General features: G+C 44.6%; 1 long non-coding RNA gene across 1 annotated transcript; it reads right to left on the minus strand.

The window, feature by feature from the left end:
• Positions 1–21,862: 21,862 nt before the first annotated feature.
• LOC143961495 (uncharacterized) lies at positions 21,863–22,390 on the minus strand. The gene is made up of 2 exons (XR_013270483.1): positions 22,240–22,390; positions 21,863–22,147 (listed from the first exon to the last, which is right to left on the minus strand). It is a non-coding gene; the product is annotated as an uncharacterized LOC143961495 (long non-coding RNA).
• Positions 22,391–25,087: the final 2,697 nt, after the last annotated feature.

Consider the following 25,087-nt stretch of genomic DNA (forward strand, 5'->3'; position numbering starts at 1 on the left):
AAATAAGGTATCACTGTAATGGCCCTGACGTGCAGCGGAACTAGGGCTTCTCCCAGGACCTATGTAAAAATCCTGGGAGAGGATGATAGGCCAAAACGGAAGTGCCCTGAACTAGAAGTGGAGAATTTCCGAGTTCACCCTGACTGCCAATCTGAGGAATTTATGGAATTCCCGATGTATCGGCACATGTAAATATGCGTCTCTGAGTTCGATCGTTGCCATATAACAATTGGGAAACAGGAGGTTCATTATTGTGAAGATAGACTCCATCCTGAAACGCTTGTACCTGATAAACCTATTCAGGGGCCTGAGATTGAGGATCAACCTGAACTTGCCTGATGGCTTTCGAACTACGAACACATTGGAATATACCTCCTGTCCGTGTTCCGCATCTGGTACTGAGCTGATGACCTGTTGCTCTAACAACTCTCCCAACAGTAGAATCAGAGCTTCTGCCTTCTCCCGGGCTCTGGGTAACCGGGTTACTAAGAAGGTAGCTGGGGGAATGGCACTGAACTCCAGCTTGTAGCCGTTTTCTATTATCTCTAATATAAACGGACTTGAAGATGTGTTGGTCCATTATAAGAGGAAATTCCCCAACCTTCCTCTCACTGGAACACAGGAGTTACTGGGATTTTGAGGTTGAGGAGGATTGAATAGTATTCCTCCTCTGCCACGACCCTTGTGACCCGTCCAGTGTTTTTTTTAGGCCGACCTTCTCTCCTGCTGGGTTTGTTGCCTAAACCCTCAAAAAAGACGTCTGACCTCAGGCTTCTTCTTTTTCTCTGGAAAGGCTTTTTTTTTTGTCCTGGGTATGTTCTAGGGCCTCCTGGAGGCCAGGGCCAAAAAGGTGGTCGTCTGAGAAAGGCAATCCACAAAGCCTGAGCTTTGATGCTGCATCTCCTGACCAGGCTTTCAGCCATACAGCCCTTCTTGCAGTTTTAACCAAAGCTGCAGACCCGGCCCATAGCTTTACTGACTCCACAGAAGCATCGGCTAGGAACCCAACTGCCTTAAATAATAGGGGAAAGGATTTTAGTAGCTGTTGTCGGGATGTGCCTGCAGAAATATGAGACTGTAACTGAGTTAACCAGCATTCCAAATTTCTAGCCACACAGGTGGCTGCAAGGGCAGGTTTTAGCACAATAGATGAGGCATCCCAAGCCCTCTTTAACAGCACATCACCCCTTTTGTCCATTGGGTCCTTAAGGGATCCTATATCATCGAAGGCCAAATCAGTCTTTTTTGGAAACCTTTGCTAGCAGTGCATCCAACTTAGGAACCTTGTTCCAAGGCTGGGTCGCGTCCTTTTCAAAGGGAAATCTACTTTTGAGACTGCCTGAAAAGAACGGTCTCCTCTCAGGGTGTTCCCACTCCAGCAAGATCGCTTCCACTAGAGATTTGTGCACAGGGAAAACTCTGGATCTTTGAGCGAGACCCCTGATACATGAGGTCATGCTTAGAAAGCTGTACCGACTCCTCTCTGATCTCTAGGGTGTCATAGATTGCTTTTAACAAATCCCCCACTGTCAATTTGTACCTAGACCCTCTGGAGCAATATTCCTCTTCATCAGAATCAGACTCTGAGTCTATTTGCGAAGAGGCCAGTGACCTGGGCTCCCTCTCCCTATCTTCCCTATCCTCCTTACTGGGCTCAGAGAGGGAGGGCAAACTTGCCACTCCAGATAAGGGCACAGAGGGACCCTGCATCCTATCCATCATTCCTCTAAATGATTTGAAGGTGGATGCAATCTCGTCTTTCACTGACGAAAGGATCTTATGGACAGAATCATCCTTAGATAAATTACTGACACATTCGGGGCAAATCGGTTTCTCCCAATTGGGATCGAGTTTTGTCCCACAAGCAGCACACTTTCTCCTGGGAGGCTGTATCTGAGATCTGTTCTGTGCTTTACCCTGAAAGCAAAAGAAAAAAAAAGACAGAAAACAAATCATGAGAGCCTATCCCCAACCGTCACCACCACTGTGCTCAGGGGGAAGGAGAGAAGTCCCAGCCCTTCACCTGTGGTTCCCCACCTAGGAAATGGCTTTTGTTACAAGGACCTTACCCCCTCCCATAGTAAGCCAGGGTCTGCCCTCACCACGCTTACCTGAGAGGTGCTTGTGCCAGAAGAACCGGAGTCGACCGCCTGAACTGCTGCAGTGCCTTCCATGGCTTCTTAGTGTTGTCACAGCCTCTGCCGGATCTACACAGGCTCCAGATGCCCAACAAGCCACACACGCTGCACCTGTGAGACTGGAACCTCATCTCCTGGCGCCCCCTGATGATGCAGTTCCGCCGAAAACTGCGTCACTTGGAACGCAGAAGCCCCTCCTCGGATGCAAGTACGTTCGTTGCTATACCGGGAACGGATGTCCAGCATGCCGTGTGGACGCCGTTCATTCTTGGTCACCGTTCGTTTTTCCGATGAAGAACAACGACCGGTTTGTGCGGTGAAACGGAGGTAGGGGATCCGCCGCTCTTCAGAGGTCCAACTCTCCCTGAGTTTATAGGCAGTGGTGTACAAGCAGCACTCTCGTCACTGTACTTGACAGAGGGGCACTTTGGGCAGAGGAGAAGGTACTTCAGAGGCTCCCCCCAGGACAGTCCTGGAACATGGAGCTCCCCAGGTTACTCACATCCTTCCTTCCCGTCCAGCAGGAAACACAAAAACTGAAGGGGGAGGCCTGGAGGATCTCTTTTTAACCATTTGGGTGAATGTGTTTCCTGTCCCGGAGGGAGGAGCCCTATGCCTCAGAGGCTTTCCGGGAAGACGATCGATAAGAGAAAATGACATATGGGCTCCCATAGTGTAGTATTTAAAAAAGGAAATGTTTGTAAAAAAATGAAAACAGTTAAAAAAAAAGAGAGACAGAAAAAAGTAAAAAATAAAAACAAATGTTCCATACTATGAAAACGCCTCAAAGAGTCCTACAACTATGGGAGAAATGACAGCTTCAGACCCGTTGTATGTCTCACTTGCAGCGTGCACTTCAGCTGCATTCCACAGGCTCACTGACCTCTATCACACCCAGAAATGATGTCAGTGCGTGACTCTGCCTTACACACGTTTCATTATCGAACGTCTTCTGGGCTGCCTCAGAAGACGTTTGATAACGGATTTGATGCTGTATCTGTCCCCTACCAGCACATGCTCACTGGAGTGCTGGGCTATGGAGGGGACGGGAGCAGCCAGCTCAGGCTCTCATTGAATACAAGTAAAACGCTAGACCAAAGCTAAAAGTGGGACTTTGTATGAGGCAATATGAACTACACACAGTGCCTTGCGAAAGTATTAGGCCCCCTTGAACTTTTCAAACTTTTGCCACATTTCAGGCTTCAAACATAAAGATATAAAATTTTAATTTTTTGTGAAGAATCACCAACAAGTGGGACACAATTGTGAAGTGGAATGAAATCTATTGGATAATTTAAACTTTTTTAGCAAATAAAAAACTGAAAAATGATGCGTGCAAAATTATTCGGCCCCTTTACTTTCAGTGCAGCAAACTCACTTCCAGAAGTTCAGTGAGGATCTCTGAATGATCCAATGTTGTCCTAAATGACTGATGGTGATAAATAGAATCCACCTGTGTGTAATCAAGTCTCTGTATAAATGCACCTGCTCTGTGATAGTCTCAGGGTTCTGTTGAAAGCGCAGAGAGCATCATGAAGACCAAGGAACACACCAGGCAGGTCCGTAATACTGTTGTGGAGAAGTTTAAAGCTGGATTTGGATACAAAAAGATTTCCCAAGCTTTAAACATCCCAAGGAGCACTGTGCAAGCGATCATTTTGAAATGGAAGGAGTATCAGACCACTGCAAATCTACCAAGACCTGGCCGTCCCTCTAAACTTTCAGCTCAGACAAGGAGAAGACTGATCAGAGATTCAGCCAAGAGGCCCATGATCACTCTGGATGAAATGCAGAGAACTACAGCTGAGGTGGGATAGTCTGTCCATAGGACAACAATCAGTCGTACACTGCACAAATCTGGCCTTTATGGAAGTGTGGCAAGAAGAAAGCCATTTCTCAAAGATATCCATAAAAAGTCTCATCTAAAGTTTGCCACAAGCCACCTGGGAGACACACCAAACATGTGAAGAAGGTGCTCTGGTCAGATGAAACCAAAATCGAACTTTTTGCCCACAATGCAAAACGATATGTTTGGCGTAAAAGCAACACAGCTCATCACCCTCAACACACTATCCCCACTGTCAAACATGGTGGTGGCAGCCTCATGGTTTGGGCCTGCTTTTCTTCAGCAGGGACAGGGAAGATGGTTAAAATTGAGGGGAAGATGGATGCAGCCAAATACAGGACCATTCTGGATGAAAACCTGTTGGAATCTGCAAAAGACCTGAAACTGGGACGGAGATTTATCTTCCAACAAGACAATGATCCCAAACATACAGCAAAATCTACAAAGGAATGGTTCACAAATAAACGTATCGAGGTGTTAGAATGGCCAAGTCAAAGTCCAGACCTGAATCCAATCGAGAATCTGTGGAAAGAGCTGAAAACTGCTGTTCACAAACGCTCTCCATCCAAACTCACTGAGCTCAAGCTGTTTTGCAAGGAAGAATGGGCAAGAATTTCAGTCTCTCTATGTGAAAAACTGATAGAGACATACCCCAAGCGACTTGCAGCTGTAATCGCAGCAAAAGGTGGCTCTACAAAGTATTAACGCAAGGGGGCCGAATAATTTTGCACGCCCCACTTTTCATTTTTTTATTAGTTAAAAAAGTTTCAAAAATCCAATAGATTTCGTTCCACTTCACAATTGTGTCCCACTTGTTGGTGATTCTTCACAAAAAATAAAAATGTTATATCTTTATGTTTGAAGCCTGAAATGTGGCAAAAGGTTGAAAAGTTTAAGGGGGCCGAATACTTTTGCAAGGCACTGTACATACACCTCCATCCCCGATATATTGAAGAAGAAAAAATAAAAATAAAATAAAATAGTGGGACTTTATATGAAGCACATCACTAGACCAAATGAGCTAATCAATATACACATTATTTATTATCAAAAGTCATACACATATATACAGCAATAAATAGTAAATTGATGTACAGGGTAGTAATAAAAGAATGGGTCTCAATTGATAGATATAGACGTAACATAGTATTACATGATTAGTTCAATATAGAAACATAAAAAAAAAAAAATCATAAGTATCAATAAATAAAGTCTAAACATTTCATGGTAATACATAATTAGTTCAATATAGTAATAGACTTTCAGTATGTAGACCAAGGTTATCAAGATAGTAGCGTTTAAACGTAAACAATAATGGTGGATTGGCTCATTAACCGCTTCGCGCCCGCCCTATAGGCAAAAGAAGGCTACAGAGCGGACGCTAACTGCCGGGAGGCCGACCCTGGACGTCCTCCTGTTTACTTCCCTAATGCACGCCGCCGCGGGCGTGCATCGGGGAAGTTCTGTGTTGGCCGTGTCCCTCGGACACAGCCAATCACAGATCGTGCTAAATGGCCAATCACAGCAGCCATTTAGCACTCGATCAGGCTACCCAATGAGAGGTGATCTCATAGGTAAACATATGAGATCATCTCTCATCGCCGGCTCCCCTCCTCACACAGAGACAGCGTGTGCTTGTGAGGAGGGAGAGATGAACCGCTGCAGTGTCTGTGACTGTGAGTACACACACAGTAAAACACACACACACACACAGTAAAACTCACACACATGCTCACCTGTCCCCAGTGCCACCTATCAGTGCCATCTGTTCCCTGTGCCACCTATCAGTGCCATCTGTCCCCAGTGCCACCTATCAGTGCCATCTGTCCCTAGTGCCACCCATCAGTGTCATCTGTCCCCAGTGCCACCTATCAGTGCCATCTGTCCCCACTGCCACCTGTCACCAGTGCCACCTGTCCCCAGTGCCATCTGTCCCTGCCATGTGTCCCCAGTGCCACCTATCAATGCCACCTGTCCCCAGTGCCATCTAACAGTGTCATCTGTCCCCAGTACCACCTGTCCCCAGTGCCACATGCCCCCAGTGCCACCTGTCCCTAGTGTCATGTGTCCCCAGTGCCACATGTCCCCAGTGCCACGTGTCAGTGTCACGTGTCATCAGTGCCACGTATTGGTGCCATCTGTCAGTGTCACGTGTCATCAGTGCCATGTATTAGTGCCATCTGTCAGTGCCACGTATTAGTGCCATCTCTCAGTGCCACGTATCAGTGCCATCTGCCATCAGTGCCACGTATCAGTGTCATGTGTCATTGTTCTGGTGCTCCAGGGCCTTCAAAAGTGTAATAGGTAGTCAACAAGTTAGATGTGTAATTTATGCTCCTAGAACACGTGATGGCGCTCTCTGCATGTTGGGCCTTTCTAAGCCCCTGTACACACGGTCGGAGATTCTGCCAACCAAATCCGTCGGATTTTGTCCGTCAGATTTAGTCTGACGGATTGTGTCCGAAACTGTTGCATACACACGGTCAGACTAAGTTGTCAAAAAATCCGATCTTTCAGAACGTGATGACGTAATTTTGTTACGATGGGACTACATTCAGGCTAGTAGCCAATAGCTTTGATGTAGGAATTTGATCTGAGCATGCGTGGCACTTGGTCCGATCAAAATTCTCTACACATGATCGGATTACGTCCGACCGGCCCAGTTGGTCGGGAAATATTTCCAACATGTTGGAAAATTGGGTCTGACGGAGATTTGGACGGAATCAGTCCGATGCATACCACACACAGTCGGATTATCTGACGACACGGTCCGATAAGACGCATTTCCGACCGCGTGTATGCGGCATAAGTGTCCAGGCTGTGTAAAAGTCCCACACATGTGGTATTGTAATACTCAGGAGGAGAAGCAGAATGTATTTTGGGGCATTATTTGTGGTATGCACATGCCACGTGAGAGAAATAACCTATTACAATGACAATTTTGTGGAAAAAAAAATAAAAAACAAAAAAATATTCATATTGCAAATAATTGTGGGAAAAAATGACAACACCAAAAACCTCACTATGCCTCTTACTAAATACCTGGGAATGTCTACTTTCCAAAAAGGGGTCATTTGGGGGGTATTTGTACTTTCCTGGCTTGTTCGGGTTGCAAGAAATGAGATAGGCCACCAGCACATCAGGTGTGATCAATTTTTTATGATTCGCACCACAGCTTGTAGACTCTAACTTTCACAAAGATCAAAAAATATCCACTAATTTGGGTTATTTTTACCAAAGATATGTAGCAGTATAAATTGTGGCCAAAATTTATGGAGAAAAATTAATAATTTGCATAATAGTATCACAGAAACAAAGAAAGATGTGTTTTTTTTTCAAAATTTTCTGTCTTTTTTCCATTTATAGCGCAACAAATAAAAAACCCAGAGGTGATCAAATACCACCAAAAGAAAGCTCTATTTGTGGGAAAAAAAGGACAGAAAATTTATTTGGGTACAGTGTTGCATGACTGAGTAATTGTCATTCAAAATGTGAGAGCACCGAAAGCTGAAAATTGGTCTGGGCAGGAGGGGTGTTTAAGTGCCCAGTAGGCAAGTGGTTAAAGTATAGTATAGTACAGATATGTATACATGGATACTATGACAACGCATCATAGGAAAGCTCTACGCATTTTGTGGTTACAATACCACTCACCAGGAGCAAATGCAGGATTTTGGGGCATCTATAATGAAATAAAATTACCAAATGAATATAATAATCAAAAATAAATACAAATATGAAAGGGAGAGGGGAAACACAAAAGTCCCAAGCAATCTCACTCCCGGGAGTAGTGTTTTCTATAATGTCTTTTACCTTTTGATGCCATCATCAACAGTTGTACCTATACACTAGGGATGAGCCAAACACCCCCCGGTTCGGTTCGCACCTGAACTTTCGAACGGACCCCAAATTCGTACAAACTTTAGAACCCCATTGAAGTCTATGGGACTCGAACGTTCGAAATTAAAAGTGCTAATTTTAACGGCTAATATGCAAGATACTGTACTAAAAAGGGTTTGGGGACCTGGCTCCTGCCCCAGGGGACATGGGTCAATGCCTAAAATGTTTTTAAAAATGGCCGGGAGCACTGATTTTAATAACGATTAAAGTGAAAAAAAATGTGAAATATTCCTTTAAATATGGTGCCTGGGGGGTGTCTGTAGTATGCCTGTGAAGTGCCACGTGTTTCCCGTGTTTAGAACAGTCCCTGCACAAAATGACTTTAAACGGAAATAACATCATTTAACACTGCTTGCGGTTTTAATGTTATATCTGGTTCCTGCAATATGGTTGAAAATCATTGAGAAAAATGGCACGGGTAGCCCTCCCTGCCCATTACCAGCCCCTTTGGGTCTTGTACGCATATTAAGGGGAACCCTGTACCCATATTAAAAAAAGGAAATGCGTGTGGAACCCAGGCCCTATATACTCAGAACAGCAGTATACAGGCGGTGCAAACAAGACAGGGACTGTGTAGGTTTGTTGTGTTAAGTTGAATCTGTTTGTAATTTTCAACTGGTACATTTTTAAAGTGTAGCTCCAGTCAAAAAAAACGATTTTTAAGCTTTTTGGAAAACATAGGGAAGGGTTATCACACCTGTATAATTTGTTTTGTCGTACATCTTTTTTCATCTCACTTGCTGTTGTCGCCTTCCGTTTGCAAGTAGGAGATGTTTGTAAGTTGGATTTTTGAAAGTAGGGGCCTTCCCTATATGCTCTGCAGAAATGGCGGAACAAGGTGTTGGTTTTGCCACAACATTGTAAGCATTGTAATTACATGCCATTGTTGAACAGTGGTAGAAAAATTGACCTTTGGTGGTTGTGGTGCTGGTACCACAACACTATAAGTCCTCACAGTTACTCTGGGTGGGCACAGGAACGGGCCCTCCTGTGAAATATTATATCAAGAATTGTAATTACATGTCCCTGTTAAACAGGGGCAGAAAAATTGGGCCTTAGGCACTGGTGCTGGTGCCACGACACTGCAACCTCTCCCATATACTCTAGTTTTATTGCAGGAATTAGCCCTGCTGCAAAGCATTGCATCAAAAATTGTAATTAAACGCCCCTGTTAAACAGGGGCAGAAAAATTGGGCCTTAGGCACTGGTGCTGGTGCCACCACACTGCAACCTCTCCCATATACTCTAGTTTTATTGCAGGAATTAGCCCTGCTGCAAAGCATTGCATCAAAAATTGTACTTAAACGCCCCTGTTAAACAGGGGCAGAAAAATTGGGCCTTAGGCACTGGTGCCACCACACTGCAACCTCTCCCATATACTCTTGTTGTATTGCAGGAATTAGCCCTGCTGCAAAGCATTGCATCAAAAATTGTACTTAAACGCCCCCGTTAAACAGGGGCAGAAAAATTGGGCTGCTGGCACTGGTGCTGGTGCCACCACACTGCAACCTCTCCCATATACTCTATTTTTATTGCAGGAATTAGCCCTGCTGCAAAGCATTGCATCAAAAATTGTAATTAAACGCCCCTGTTAAACAGGGGCAGAAAAATTGGGCTGATGGCATCACCCAGAACCAGAAATGTTCTTCCAACATATCAGCGGAGGAGGAAGAGGATAGACAATCAACATAACAGGACAGTCACTCAGCATCAGCATAGGCAGTCTTGAAGGGATGTGATATTTCAAAAAAAAATTATTTGGTTACATCAGCTTCAGGTGCTTGGTAGCTGTGGGTGATCCAAGACTGATTCATCTTGATGAAGGTCAGTCTATCAACTGATTCGGTGGACAGGCACACCCTGTGATCGGTAACAAAGCCACCAGCAGCACTGAAGGTGCGTTCCGAAAGAACGCTGGATGCAGGACAGGCCAGTAGCTCAATTGCATACTGTGCAAGCTCTGGCCAGTGATCCATCCTCAAGACCCAGTAAGCCAGAGGATTTTCGGTGGGAAAGGTGTCCAAGTCTGACCTTGCCCCTAGGTATTCCTGCACCATGTAAATCAGACGCTGGCGATGGTTGCTGGAACCGATCATACCTTGGGGCTGCGGACTAAAAAATTGTCTGAAAGCATCAGTCAGACGGCCACCTTCTCCACCGCTCCTTCTGACCGATGCCTCAGCAACACGTTGTCCAGGACCAGGAGTTTGTAACCTCCCAGTCTCTGGGAACGCGTTGCACAGACCTTTCTGCAAGGCCTCCCGGAGATGTGTCATCCTCTGCTCCCTCTGCGATGGCAAGATAAGGTCGGCAACCTTACCCTTGTACCGTGGATCAAGGAGAGTGGCCAGCCAGTAATGGTCCCTCTCCTTGATCCAAAGAATACGACGATCCTTCCGCAGGCTTTGCAGGATCAGGGAGGCCATGCAGCGTAGGTTAGCTGAGGCATTCGGTCCGGAGTCCTCTGAGTCACTAAGGGCAACATGATCCGCAGCTACCTCCTCCCAGCCACGTACAAGTCCACGTGTTTCTTGGGACTGTAAATCATCCCTACAAGACTGCTGCTGCTGATGCTGAGTGCCAGCCTCCACCTCCATGCTGACACAATCATCCTGCTCCTCCTCTTCCTCCTCCTCATCCTCTTCCTGTGTGATGGGTGGCACAGCAGGAACACTGTCTGGATAAAGGGGGCCTTGAGAGACAAGGAAGTCCTCCTCTTCCTGCCTTTGTTCTGCCTCAAGTGCCCTGCTCATTATTCCACGCAGCGTATGCTCCAAGAGGTGGACAAGAGGTACAGTGTCACTGATGCATGCACTGTCACTGCTCACCATCCTTGTGGCCCCCTCAAACGGTGACAGGACAGTGCATGCATCCCTGATCATGCCCCACTGGCGTGGTGAGAAAAAACCGAGCTCCCCTGACCCTGTCCTGGTGCCATAGTCGCACAGGTACTCATTGATGGCCCTCTGCTGCATGTGCAGCCGCTGCAGCATGGCCAACGTTGAGTTCCACCTGGTGGGCATGTCACATATAAGGCGGTTCTTGGGCAGGTTCAACTCCTTTTGGAGCTCAGCCAGCCGAGCACAGGCATTAAATGCACACAGACTTTCCTGGCCTGCTTCAGGACATCCTGTAAGCCGGGGTACCTGCCCAAGAACCGCTGCACCACCAGGTGAAGGACGTGAGCTACACAGGGCACATGGGTCAGTTGTCCCTGTCGGAGGGCGGAGAGGAGGTTGGTGCCATTGTCGCAAACCACCATTCCTGGCTTAAGCTGGCGTGGCGTCAACCACCTCTCGGCCTGCCCCTGCAGAGCTGACAAAACATCCGCCCCAGTGTGGCTCCTGTCCCCCAAACAAACCAGCGCAAGCACAGCATGGCATCGTTTTGCCTGCGTACTTGCGTAGCCCCTGGAACGCCTACGGAGCACCGCTGGTTCTGAGGACAGAGCACTGGAAGCGGCCATGGAGGAAGAAGAAGAGGAGGGGGTGGAGGAGAGAGGTGTGTCACAACCAATAGTAGCATTTTGGAGGCGTGGTGGCGGAACAACCTCCAACACTACTGCACCTTGTCCTGCATCCTTCCCAGCTGCCAGAAGAGTGACCCAATGGGCCGTGAAAGACAGGTAACATCCCTGTCCATGCCTGCTGGACCATGAGTCAGCGGTAATATGCACCTTACCGCTGACCGCCCTGTCCAGCGAGGCAAGGACATTGCCTTCCACATGCCGGTAGAGAGCCGGAATCGCCTTCCATGAGAAAAAGTGGCGTTTGGGGACCTGCCACTGAGGAACCGCACATTGTACAAACTCACGGAAGGGGGCCGAGTCTACCAACTGAAAAGGCAACAGTTGAAGTGCTAGCAATTTAGCCAAGCTAGCATTCAACCGCTGGGCATGTGGATGGCTGGGAGTGAACTTCTTTCGCCGGTCCAGCAGCTGGGGCAGGGACATTTGCCTGCTATAATCGGACGTGGGTGTACTGCTAGCAGAGTGCCCAGAAGCACTTGGCTGTGACACACCTAATTCTACACCTTCATTCCTCTCAGAGCAGGTTTCCGAGAGGACTGAAGGTCTAGTGGGGTTGGAGATGCCAGCTGATGAGGAGCAAGGAGAGGTCCGCTTTGTTCTTTGGTGTGGGTCTTTGAGGTACGCTTGCCAACGAGCTGCATGGCAGGTCAACATATGTCTGGTCAAGCATGTGGTGCCCAAGCGGCTGATGTTTTGGCCACGCGAGATACGCTTGAGACATATGTTGCAAATAGCAGCGGTGCGATCTGATGCACTCGTCCCAAAAAAGGCTCACACCAAAGAACTTTTAGAATAACGCGCAGAGGCAGTGCCCTGCACAGGCGGAGCTCTGCGGTGTGATTCAGTCGGTGTGCTGCCCCTAAGCTGGCCCCCGGAGGGCATCCTGCCTCGTTGGACATGTGCCTCCTCCTTCTCCTCCTCCTCCTCTCTCCTACCAGGCACCCACGTGGAGTCAGTGCCCTCATCATCCCCTCCCTCTTCATCACTGTAGCAAACCTGGCAATATGCTGCAGCTTGTGGAACATGACTGCCAGATTGCTGTCCTTCTTGAGCATCCCCTCTCTCTGCATTCACGCTACTGCCTTCCTCTAGCTGAGTGTCATCATCAGAGCCTACAAAACACTGGGCATCCTCCTGGAGCATGTTCCCAACACTGTGCTCAAAGAGTTCTGGAGACTCCTCAGGAGGACGTGATGGGTCTAGGGAAGGAGTCACTGATGATGACATTGAGACGAGGGAAGACGATGCGTTGGCAGCTGCTTTGCTAGTACACTGAGACTGGTTGAGAGAGGATGAGGAGGATGAAGAGGGCTTGGTCATCCACTCTACCAAGTCGTTGGCATGTTGCGGTTCAACATGTCCAGCTGCCGAAAAGAAGGACAAGCGTGTCCCATGGCCACGTGCTGATGACAATGCACCGCGGCCACGACCAGCACTGTTGTCTCTAGACACAGAGCCTGCTTTTATCGGCTCGCGCCTGTCTGCCTCTCCTTGCTGGCCTTCCAGACATGGTAATGGCCTGAAGGGAGTTGGGTAAAACAGCAGTTGGGTAGTGTATATTGTGCTGGAGGCACACAACACCCACTAACTCCTGCAGATGCCTTTATTATAGAACACCAGAGATAAAGGGGTATACTGTAATGGAGTCACACAACACCCACTAAGCTCTGAAGATGGCTCTATTAGAGAACAGCAATAAAGGGTAGATACAGGTGTATATTGTGCTGCTGGAGGCACACAACACCCACTAACTCCTGCAGATGCCTTTATTATAGAACACCGGAGATAAAGGGGTATACTGTAATGGAGTCACACAACACCCACTAAGCCATGCAGATGGCTCTATTAGAGAACATCAATAAAGGGTAGATACAGGTGTATATTTTGCTGGAGGCACAAAACACCCACTAACTCCTGCAGATGCCTTTATCATAGAACACCAGAGATAAAGGGGTATATACAGATGTATACTGTGCTGTGCTGGAGGCACACACAACTTCCAATAACTCCTGCAGATAGCAAGTGGGCTCAAATAGAGAAGAGCTATGTAGGTGGATATAGCGGTGTGTACTGGGTACAGAGCACGCAGACAGCACGCACAAGCTCCTAACACTACTGACTGCAAGCTCTATTATAAAAGCTAGATCACTAGCTATATAGGCGAGGTGAATATAGCGGTGTATAATGCAGTCAGGGCACGCAGACAACAACCACTACAGGAGAGCAAGAACGAAAATCGTCCGATAACGATCGGTGTATACTGTGTTGAAGGTACACAGAACACCCACTAACTGCTTTAGACGCCAACACACTACACAAGGCCGCTGCGCTGGTGGCCTTATATAGTGTGGGGCGTGTACTACACAGCCTGAGCTATGATTGGCCACAGGCATCCTGCCTGTGGCCAATCATGGCTCTCCTCGCTGCTGGCGCCATGTGTCTGGCCAAGCATGCGGGGTCACAGTGCATGCTTGGCCAATCATGAGCCAGCAATGCACTGCGATGACGCAGTGCATTGTGGGCCGTGAGCGCCACACGAATTTTGCTCGAACGGCCCATAACGTTCGGAATTCGCCGAACGGGCGAACAGCCGATGTTCGAGTCGAACGTATGTTCGACTCGAACACGAAGCTCATCCCTACTATACACTACAGATAGGTGAGATTGCTTGGGACTTTTGTGTTTCCCCTCTCCCTTTCATATTTGTATTTATTTTTGATTATTATATTCATTTGGTAATTTTATTTCATTATAGATGCCCCAAAATCCTGCATTTTCTCCTGATGAGTGGTATTGTAACCACAAAACGCGTAGAGCTTTCCTATGATGCGTTGTCACAGTATCCATGTATACATATCTGTACTATACTATACTTTAATGAGCCAATCCACCATTATTGTTTACGTTTAAATGCTACTATCTTGATAACCTTGGTCTACATACTGAAAGTCTATACATATATATATATATATATATATATATATATATATATATACACACTATATTGAACTAATTATGTATTACCATGAAATGTTTAGACTTTATTTGATACTTATGATTTTTTTTTTATGTTTCTATATTGAACTAATCATGTAATACTATGTTACGTCTATATCTATCTATCAATTGAGACCCATTATTTTATTACTACATCAATTTACTATTTATTGCTGTATATATATATGTGTATGACTTTTGATAATAAATAATTTGTATATTGATTGGCTCATTTGGTCTAGTGATGTGCTTCATATAAAGTCCCACTATTTTATTTATTTATTTATTCTTCAGGCTCTCATTGGTTTGCTGAGAGACTGAGCTGGGTGCTGATCTAGGCTCTGTGATGTCAGATGACAGTGGGCTTCAACCTGCTGTCTGCTGAAAACATGTCACAGGAGTGCAGAACGAACTTCACTCTTGTGATCCACAGGAGATGTACAGCCAAACAAGCTTTGCCTGTTCTTCTCCTTTAAAGAGGGAAACTAGAGGTGCTATTACATCTAAAGACGGAAAAGCTGTACTATATTACATTTGGTTTTGGGGATTAGATACACTTTAGGGATTAACAGTAGCAAAAAAATTAATTTAGCCATAATGTATGGCATATACAGTACAAGACTCCCTTTGTTGATTCTATCAACTATTGAAGGTTTAGAAATTATCATTTAAAAAAATCTAAGTTCTTGAGCTATTGCTCATATATTTTCTGTTCCCATCCATCAAAAGACCTCAAGTGACAGACCAGAGTCAGTCATGTGATATACATGTTCATCATTACCCTCTGGCTGTGAAATTTTAGGCCAAAGCACTACAAATTGGCAAACGTATTTATTTTGCAATTTCTCATTGATTTGATACGTGAGATGGATCTTAACCAAAATCTAAAATGACAGCTTGCTGTTAAAAAATTTGAAATGAACAAGGATGAAAGTTTATATAATTCACCATATGAAAACTATGTACAATACTATATTATGAATACATAGTCAGTATGAGTATATTTTTCTTCCAATATCCTTAAAAGCAATTATTTATTGGTTATAAAATCATCTGAAGTCAGAGGGTATCATGGCATTTTTATAAACGTAAGTCAGTGGAAGTGATTTCTAACAGATAACCTGCTTGATTGTAAGCTGGTAACTGAAAATGAATAGTAAAAAGGATTTGCTCAAGTTGGATTTTGCAGGCTGACACAAGTCTATGTTCTTCCAACTCCTGTGGAGTGATCTGAGATCTCAAATAGTGTTACCAGATTTTTCAGATATCTTCTGTAAACTAAAAAAGCAAGACTCCTCTGCGTAATGGAGATTTTAGAAAGGGTTTCAAGCCCTGTACACATAGGCGGAATTTCGGGAGACATCGGGCAGATAAAAAAAAAAGTCTAACAATTCGGCCCGTATGTATGCCGTCTTGTCGGACAGCAGCGGACCGACACCTGATCAGTGCTCTCTGCCAATGGAGGGGGGCTGTCCCCCTGTCAGAGCACAACAGCTCAGCAAGGAAGATCGCTAGAGTAACTTTGCATAGTTAGTACAGTGGTTGTTCCGACCGGAGCTAACAGTGTGTACCGGGCTTAAGAGGCTTGTAGTCCAAATTAGGATAGAAAATTTATTTGACAAGCAGTGGACAGTGCAGTGAGTAAGCATTGTTACATTAGGTCAGAAAGTGTTCCTAAAAATATGAGTAGGGAAGACCGTCAACATGCCAACATCCAAAATATATATTCAAGGATTGACCAAGTCAAAAAATTAGTGGACTTTGTGGGCACATAATGAGAGAGAGAGAATCAGTAAAAAAAAAAAAAATTGATTACAACATAGTTAATGGTACAAAGATTAATTTAAAACTGTATCAAGGTAAAAGAAAAAATTCTGATCCAGTAATGTTTCCAAAAACGTGCACATCAACGCATTTCATTAAAATATTAGCTTCCTCAGGACAGATACTGTGTAGGTGCTGGTATATTTAAAAACAAGAGAGTACATGTGTAAGTATTCAATGTAGTATATATCTATATAAGTATGAATTATGATTGTTACAGCATTTCTCTAGGAGGAGCACATATACATAGAGACTAATTGCATATAAACATAAACAAAACAATGTGTATGCTTGCCTGGTAAACTTGTGGCTCAAGGTGTGGAAGAACTTCACCAAACTGACAAACAACCAAAAAAATGAAATTGCATATGTGTGCATAGAGTGATGGGATACACATATATCATGTGGTCTATAGTAGGTACCACTAAATACATTTTTACATTTATCTGTATGTCTATTTTTTCATAAGCTTGCCAGTTGCTTGTGGCCGCCAACTAGTTTTCTCTTTTTGGGGATCCATGATGTTGAGGCATTTTTGTTTTGCATGTGTGTGGCTTGCGTGGCATTTATGCGATATGTCATTGCACTATTTGCCCCATGTGCCTTTTTATGGAGGACTTGATCTTGTCTGTCAACTTATCTGGGGGTACCACTAAATAAAATAAAAAACAACAAACATATGCGTTATAGATTACGGTACTGCTATAAAAGTCCTCCACTTCAAAGACCGATTTATATTAGACTTAGCTCTCACCTGGTATATAGTAGTTATGTATAGGTATTTGAGTAGAAATCACAGACAGCAGTAAATGCTCACAAATTTCCACTATAAGCGTGGTCAATACAATATCTAAAAATAAACCAAGTCAATAATCAGATATTGATCATTTAGGGTATATGATAGAGAAAAATTACAGAAGATATCCAGAGAGTATATAAGAATGGTACTTCAAGGACTCTGGGTCTTTCGGAGTCCTTGAAAGACGAGCTGGCCTGAGTGGGCACTCCTGAGACTTTGGAAGCCCTCGTGGATCTGTCGATCCAGATAGACAGGTGCCTAAGAAAGCGTCGTTTGGAACGTTCCTCTGCAACCTCTCGTCTAGTGTGGATGTTACCTCGGGTACCTAATCCCCCCCATCCTGCTTCTTCTAACTCCGCCACGGCAACCCTGGATCCACCTGAACCTATGCAGCTGGGTTTACTTTGACCTTCTCTGACACCTGAGGAACGCCAACGCCGTCGGGCGGGAATCCTCTGCCTGTATTGTGGAGAACCGGGACACTTTGTGCGCACTTGCCCTGCGAAGCTTCGTAAGTGCTTTTCCATTTCTCCTGCCCTTACCTCTGACTTGCTGAACAGTGTTACTCATCTGGCTGTACCTATTCTTTTGCAGCTCCCAGGAGGGAATATTCGAACCAGCACAATCATTGATTCAGGGGCTTGTAGTGACTTCATGGACTTGTCCTTTGCCTCGAGATATAACATTCCCCTTCGGTCTAGGGCAAAGGGACTTTATGTGTATCTGGCCGACGGCACAACCCTCAAATCTTGTCCAGTAACTCAGGAGACTTTACCTTTGTTTGCCACCATTGCCGGGACTCACCAGGAGTTACTGTGTTTGGACGTCATCAAGTCTCCTCTATTTCCCATCATATTAGGCATGCCCTGGCTGAGAGCTCATAATCCCCAAATCGATTGGATTTCAGGGAAGATGGAATTTCTCTCACCCTACTGTCTCCAATATTGTTTATCGGGAATCAATGAAACCTCTTCTTCCCTGCTCTGCCTGGAAGTAGATGCTGAAATTAGTCAAGCCATGCCCCAAGTCTACCACAGCTTTCTGGACGTTTTTAGTAAAAAGGGCGCTGAGACTCTACCTCCTCACAGGCCATACGACTGCCCGATAGAACTGCTTCCTGGGGCAGAGATTCCTTTTGGGAGAATTTTTTCCACTGTCGGAAACAGAATTAGGGGCCTTGAAGACTTACCTGGATGACAACTTAAGGAAGGGATTTATCCGTCCCTCTACCTCCCCGGCGGGTGCGGAAATCTTCTTCGTAGAGAAGAAGGACCATTCTTTACGTCCTTGTGTTGATTATCGGGCACTCAACAAGATCACCATCAAGAACCGTTACCCTCTGCCTTTAGTGCCCGAATTGTTTCAAAGACTGGGGTCAGCAGCAGTATTTTCTAAGTTGGATCTTCGGGGCGCCTACAATCTCATTCGCATTCGGAGTGGAGACAAGTGGAAGACTGCCTTCCGTACGCGCTTCGGACATTTTGAATATTTGGTCATGCCTTTTGGTCTGTGCAATGCCCCTGCCACATTTCAACACTTCGTGAATGATATTTTTAAAGACTATCTTGACCTATTTGTTATTATCTATTTAGATGATATCCTGATCTTTTCCTCCTCCCTGGCTGAACATCGGGAACACGTCAGAAATGTTTTATCACGACTCCATCTTCACGGTTTATATGCCAAGCCGAAAAAAAGGCATCTTTGAGCAATGAAGTATTCAGTTCCTTGGCCTGATCATTTCGGTAGAAGGTATTGAAATGGACCCCCAGAAGGTTTCTGCCATCCCGGATTGGTCTGCTCCTACTGACAAGAAAGGGATCCAACAGTTTGTAGGCTTCACAAACTTCTACAGGAAGTTCATAAAGGGATTTTCCACCAACATTTCTCCCATCACAGGACTGACTAAGCAGGGCCTGAAGTTCCAGTGGACATTCGAAGCTCAAGCGGTCTTTACTACCTTAAAGGACTTGTTCATTTCGGCTTCAATCCTAAAGCACCCCGATCCAACCCTGCCATACATTCTGGAGGTCGATGCCTCCGAGATAGCGGTTGGGGCAGTACTCTCTCAGAGACAAGGTCCAAAATCTCTTCTGCACCCAGTCGTGTTCTTTTCTCGCAAATTATCTGAGGCAGAGAGTAATTATGATGTTGGAGATCAGGAACTATTGGCAATCAAGGCGGCTCTCGAAGAATGGCGATATCTGCTGGAAGGAGCAGCACACCCCGATCCTCATTTACACTGACCACAAGAATCTGGAGTACCTGAAGTCAGCCAAGAGACTGAGACCACGACAGGCCAGATGGGCACTCTTTTTCTCCAGATTCTCTTTTCATATTACCTACCGCCCCGGGTCAAAGCCTGACGCTTTGTCTCGTATGTTTAGCGAACCTGAAGCTCCTTCGCACCCGGACACCATCCTGCCCTCAGGAAATGTCCTACTGCTTCAAGGGGATTTGCCGGCGATGCCGATGTGTGTTATACGCCAATAAATATGGTATTTCTCGTATACATGAGTTTTGGCAGGTATAGGTAATAATCATCCTGGTGGTATCTTCCTCATTTTGTCGGGGTTTGTTGCATAGTGCCTCCTATCTGGTCTGTTTAGATCAGTGGTTCTCAACCTGGGGTCAGGACCCCCTCGGGGGTCAAATTACTATTTGCCAGGGGTCACTGAATCCTGGGCTGTTCCTGAAACCTGCACCATGCTCCCAGCCTTTTCGTGGCCACCCAACTGGGCTTTTTCTGATGCCCATGGCTGCCCACTCAGCCTCTTCGCAGCCGTCCATTCAGTTCACGGCATGGCTGGGGGAAAAAGACTAGAGATCAGTTGACTGGGGAGAAATATGAAGTGGGAGAGGCTGGAGGAGACCCTATCCCCTGATTTTGGCATAGGTGTCACTGCTGTGAGACACCACAGAGCTGGAGACACAGTGAGTAACACTACCTGTGATTAGAGCTGCCATTAAAAGTCTCCACTACAGTTCTCAGATCAGCAGATGACCTTGATCAAGAGCACCCAAGTTGGCTAAACAGAACTCCCCCCAGCACTGCCACTCATGCCACAACCCACCAGCACTGCCACTCATCCCAACTCCTAGCCAGCACTGCTGCTCATCTCATTCCCACCATCAAGGAGTAAAAATAGAGTATATATGGAAGGGAGAGCCTTCCACTCTTACAGTATTAAACCATGAGAGGTTTAATACTGTAAGAGTGGAAGGAACTCAAGGAGCTCTAAACGTCTGTGGGTTAGGGGTGTAAATTACTTGTCTTGCCTTGGGTGCTGACAATCCCGCTACGAAAATAATTTTACTGTTAGGTGTCCCCACGACTTGGGAAATGTTATCAATTCAAAAAAGAGAGATACCCTCAAAAGGGGTGAGACTTTAAAGGCAACAGAGTACAATAATTACAAAATTAATAATTGTATTGAAAGAAATATACATCTATACAAATTACGAAATTTCAAACCAAATAAAATTTGGATGAGACTTGAAGCTGTATTCCCACAAAATCCAGATAGCTGACGCGTTTCAGGACACAAACGTCCCTTCGTCAGGGTCAATAGTCAGGAGGGATCACACTGTATAAAAATCAAATACATAAGTAAATAAAAAAATTACAGGATAGTGCATTACATTCTAGGACGTACATCATGAAAATATTACATAAGGGCATACCATCAAAAGTCATCATATGGAGATGCTGCTGGACTTGGGGCATGAGTGACAATATAGACATGCACCAAGGATGTAATAGGGCAGCAAAAAGTGCCAAGTGGGCCACCGATCATTCACACAAATCTCGCACAGGAAGCAAAAGATAACGCACATGCGACTGTAAAAAACTTCTTCTATAGAAATGCTCAAAATATATGGTCTGTTCAAAAAATAAAAAAATAATAAAAATATGGAAATATTATTATATCAGATGGATCACAGACTCAAATAAACTCAGTGTTTCAGCATTCACGTGGTATTAAGCTTTGTTTACTTCCGGCGTAGTGGCACTGGGTCTGTGTCAGCGCAGGGAGTGGTGACGTCATTACGCCATCTGCTGTATCCATGCTCGTCCTGAAAATTACATTCAAAATATAATTTTTGAGGAGTTTCGACTATGAATGGGTTCAATTTGCTGCTTACTTTCCTTTCTTTTGGTGGAAGCACTGCTCCCTCATTTAGGCAGGAAGGTGTAATAGTACTGGAAAGGGAGGAAGATTGTGCAGAGCTTGACTTACCCCTATCATGTTCAACTATCTGTGCAAAGGATTTATGAGCAGACGTACCCAAGGTCTCCTCATTGGGGTTGGATCTAGTATGTTCCTGTGAACCCCCTGGGTGCGAGTCGTTGAGAAGTCTTTTCTTACCACCTCATGTACGTCCATTATCATGATTAAAGGATTTGTTTTGGAAATTGCTCTTTGTTTTTAATTAGGTTGGAATTGAATTGTTCAAAATCACTTAATTCTTTATCCTTCACATTATACAATGGGTTTGAACATAATAACTGATTTTGGGTATAAAGTTGTTTAATTTCTTTATCAACCTCTTTAATACTTTTCATGTACTCAGCGACCAACAGTTTCATCTTTTTTGGTGCATCTCTGAAGGTTTTATTCCCATGCATTTCTAAAAATGGGAGACATATTATGTAGGCTAGGAAATATTTGTATCCTTAAACGTAAGGAGGAAAAAAGTGCATAAATGTAAATAAATGAATGAAAAACGAGCTAGCTGCACACCCCTAAGTATTCGAGAGAGAATAAAAAAAGAAGAGTTCCCCTTGGGGTTTTCAGGCAGCAACAAGAAGCAGAGATAAATCCGTGAAAAGTTATATTTATTTTATTGATTCAACGGCTTATTTGCCATCATAGATTTAAAAATACAGGCTCTGGTATATAATATTATAGCATATCAGTGGATAAACAGTATATGCAACATTTAATACAAAATAGGTTACAGGAACAATTTACAAGTACAGCACTTTTTCAAAAGTTGCAAAATAGCACCCGGGCTGCCCCAATGCATTTCGACCTTCAGGGAGTCAGGGTCTTCTTCAGGGGGTAAAAAGCAACAAAGCCCTGGCGAAAGGAGTAGTTATATTGTATATTCTGCAGGTAATCAAAGAAAAAAAGACTTTCAATATAATAGGTTTTAACCGAAAAATGTATGTAATATCAAAACTTATTTCGATAATATTTACCAGTTCCACCGAACCAATGCTTTTCAACCAGAGACTTCTAATAAAATCTGAAAAACGGAACAGTGCCTTCCCTCAAAGGGTCATCCTGGATCCGCTGCCCCACTATTTTGACCCACCTCAACCACCCACCAAGATGGACACAGGGGGGGGAGGGGGGACAAAAGAAGGAGAGAAAAAAGGCGGAACACGACTTCACGGGGGCATCAAACGCTAGCTTACAAGAATTGACAGTGTCTGGAGTTTCCCCAGGGTGATCAGAGGAACAGAGGAGGAGGTTCTTGGCACACCCAAGGTGGCCACACCTAAAAATAATGAGATATGATATGATATGGAGCAAATACATCACAAAAAATGTATATTATAACTAGTTATTTGACTGGAGTATTGCGTATATTGTGTTAATCTACAAAAGCATAGATAAGTGGGAATAGTGAAATGAGAGGAAATGCCACTTTGTTTCCCAAGTAATGTTTAAACAAACAATAAACAGGTGTGATATTCCATATTGTGACAATCAGTATTATGCTAAATAATGTGAATGTAGTTCAAAAATGACAATAATAATAATAATAATAATAATAATAATAATAATAATAACTAGTGATACAAATAAACCAAAAATGTGTGACTGTGTAAAAGAAAAGAAATAAAAACCCCATAAATGTGTGTATTGAATCAATGACCCCATAAACATGTGGTGATGCCTAAAAAAGTGATAGTATGAATAGTGATAAAAAATATATTAAGAGCGTCAGTGAATAATAATGTATTACCTGTGTATTGTATCTGCTGCACTTATATTGTAGTCTGCAGATAAGTAAAATAGCCCCTTAAAAAGAATAGCGAAAAGCCCCCAGTGCCTCAACGGCCCTAAAGCTAAATCAAAAGTGATAAAGTTACCAAACTTCATATTGTATCAATAAAAAGATGCAGCGAAAAGAGATATCTCTCTTCAGTATACTCCATACCTATTTCAATGATCTGTTTGAGTGGTGTTCCAGGACTCAAATGAAAAGGTCCTGGCTAATACACCTTATTTATAGCACTTACTTGTTTGTTAGATTAGATACAGGTGGGATTCTCCTCCTATTTATGGGTGTATCAGCTCTCCACCCATCTGCTGCTCTCAACCATCAGAGCCATATTTATGGCTCCTGTCAATTCCTCGGCGTTCCGGTAGGCACATAATGCCCCGGAATTCCCGTCGCCTCCGATGCAACCCGCGTGACGTCGCGATGATACGCGCGCGCCTGCGCAGTGCAAAACCCCTATAGGACCCGGGGAGAGCCCGCGCATGCGCACTGCGCAGACCACGACGTCCGGCGGCGATCACAAGGTGCCGCCAGCACGGGATTTACCACCCCCAGCCCAACCTAGCCTAGGGAGATCGGGGACGGGAAGCAATAAAAAAGTGCTCCAACGTCCCCTCCCCGTGACGGGAAGCCAGCGAAACCCCCGACATGGTCCAACCCCAATCAGAACAACAGATCCATAAACGCCCAAGGGGAATTACATAAAGTGACAGTACATCAATAATACAATATAGCTATATTATACAATATTTGTATCCTTAAACCACTCGGGTTTATGTTCTCATCAATATATCTAGTCAAATATTTGTAATGCCAATATGGGCCTGATTTTTTTCTCTAAAGCTTTGTATAGTTTATGCATGAAGACTTCCAACTGCAGAGATGCACCTTCTTCCCCTAAAAAATTATTTAGAATTTTAAGCATCTAACCATCCCATGCTGTGCCAACATAGTCCGCCATGAGAGAGAGAAAACAAAAACAAAAAAAAAACCTCCTGGATTAAATGAAGACCTAATATAGTCAAAAATGTGTTCAAACTCCTAAACACGGCCTGTACCGTAGCCAGGTAGTGAACATGAAGGTCAAAAAATGGGTATTTGCTACCCTGGACATAAGTAGGGAAGACCCTCACATATCAACATCCAAAATATATATTCAAGGACTGACCAAGTCAAAAAATTGCGGACTTTGTGGGTACATAATGAGAGAGAGAGAATCAGTAAAAAAGTATAATTTTTTTTACAACATATTTAAAAAACATATAAACAACATACAAACAACACCCTGTATGGGCACAGTTACCAGTTACCCAATAATGCAGTTATAGAGGATTGTACCTATGGTACAAAGATTAATTGAATACTGTATCAAGGTAAAATAAACATTTCTGATCCAGTAATGCCTCCAAAAACTTGCTCGTCAATGTGTTTCACTAAAATATTAGCTTCCTCAGGACAGATACTATGTAGGTGCTGGTATATTTAAAAACAAGAGCGTACATGTGGAAGCATACAATGTAGTATATAGCTATACAAGTATGAATTATGATTGTTACAACATTTCTCCAGGAGGAGTACATACAGGGGAGGGCTGGCAGCCTTAGGCCTGGGGGGCAAGTCCAGTCAAGTGGCCCACTGAACCACTGAATCAGCTCACCACCCATCTACACCACATTCCCTGTACAGAGAGAGAGGGAGACTGCTCCACATTGCCCCAAAGAGAGAGAGAGAGAGACTACTTCACACTGCCTCCACAGAGAGAGACCGCTTCACACTCCCTGCACAGAGAGAGTCCCCGCTTCACACTGCCTCCACAGAGAGAGACAACTTCACACTGCCTGCACAGAGAGAGACCGCTTCACACTGCCTGCACAGAGAGAGACCCCGCTTCACACTGCCTGCACAGACCCCGCTTCACACTGCCTCCACAGAGAGAGACCCTGCTTCACACTGCCTGCACAGACCCCGCTTCACACTGCCTGCACAGAGAGAGCAGTCACTTTCTGTGCAGGCACTGTGAAGCAGTCAGTCTCTGT

This window comes from Lithobates pipiens, unplaced genomic scaffold (genome assembly GCF_037356315.1).
Source record: "Lithobates pipiens isolate NorthernLeopardFrog02 unplaced genomic scaffold, aLitPip1_a1.2 Scaffold_8, whole genome shotgun sequence".
In the NCBI taxonomy this organism is placed as follows: domain Eukaryota; kingdom Metazoa; phylum Chordata; class Amphibia; order Anura; family Ranidae; genus Lithobates; species Lithobates pipiens.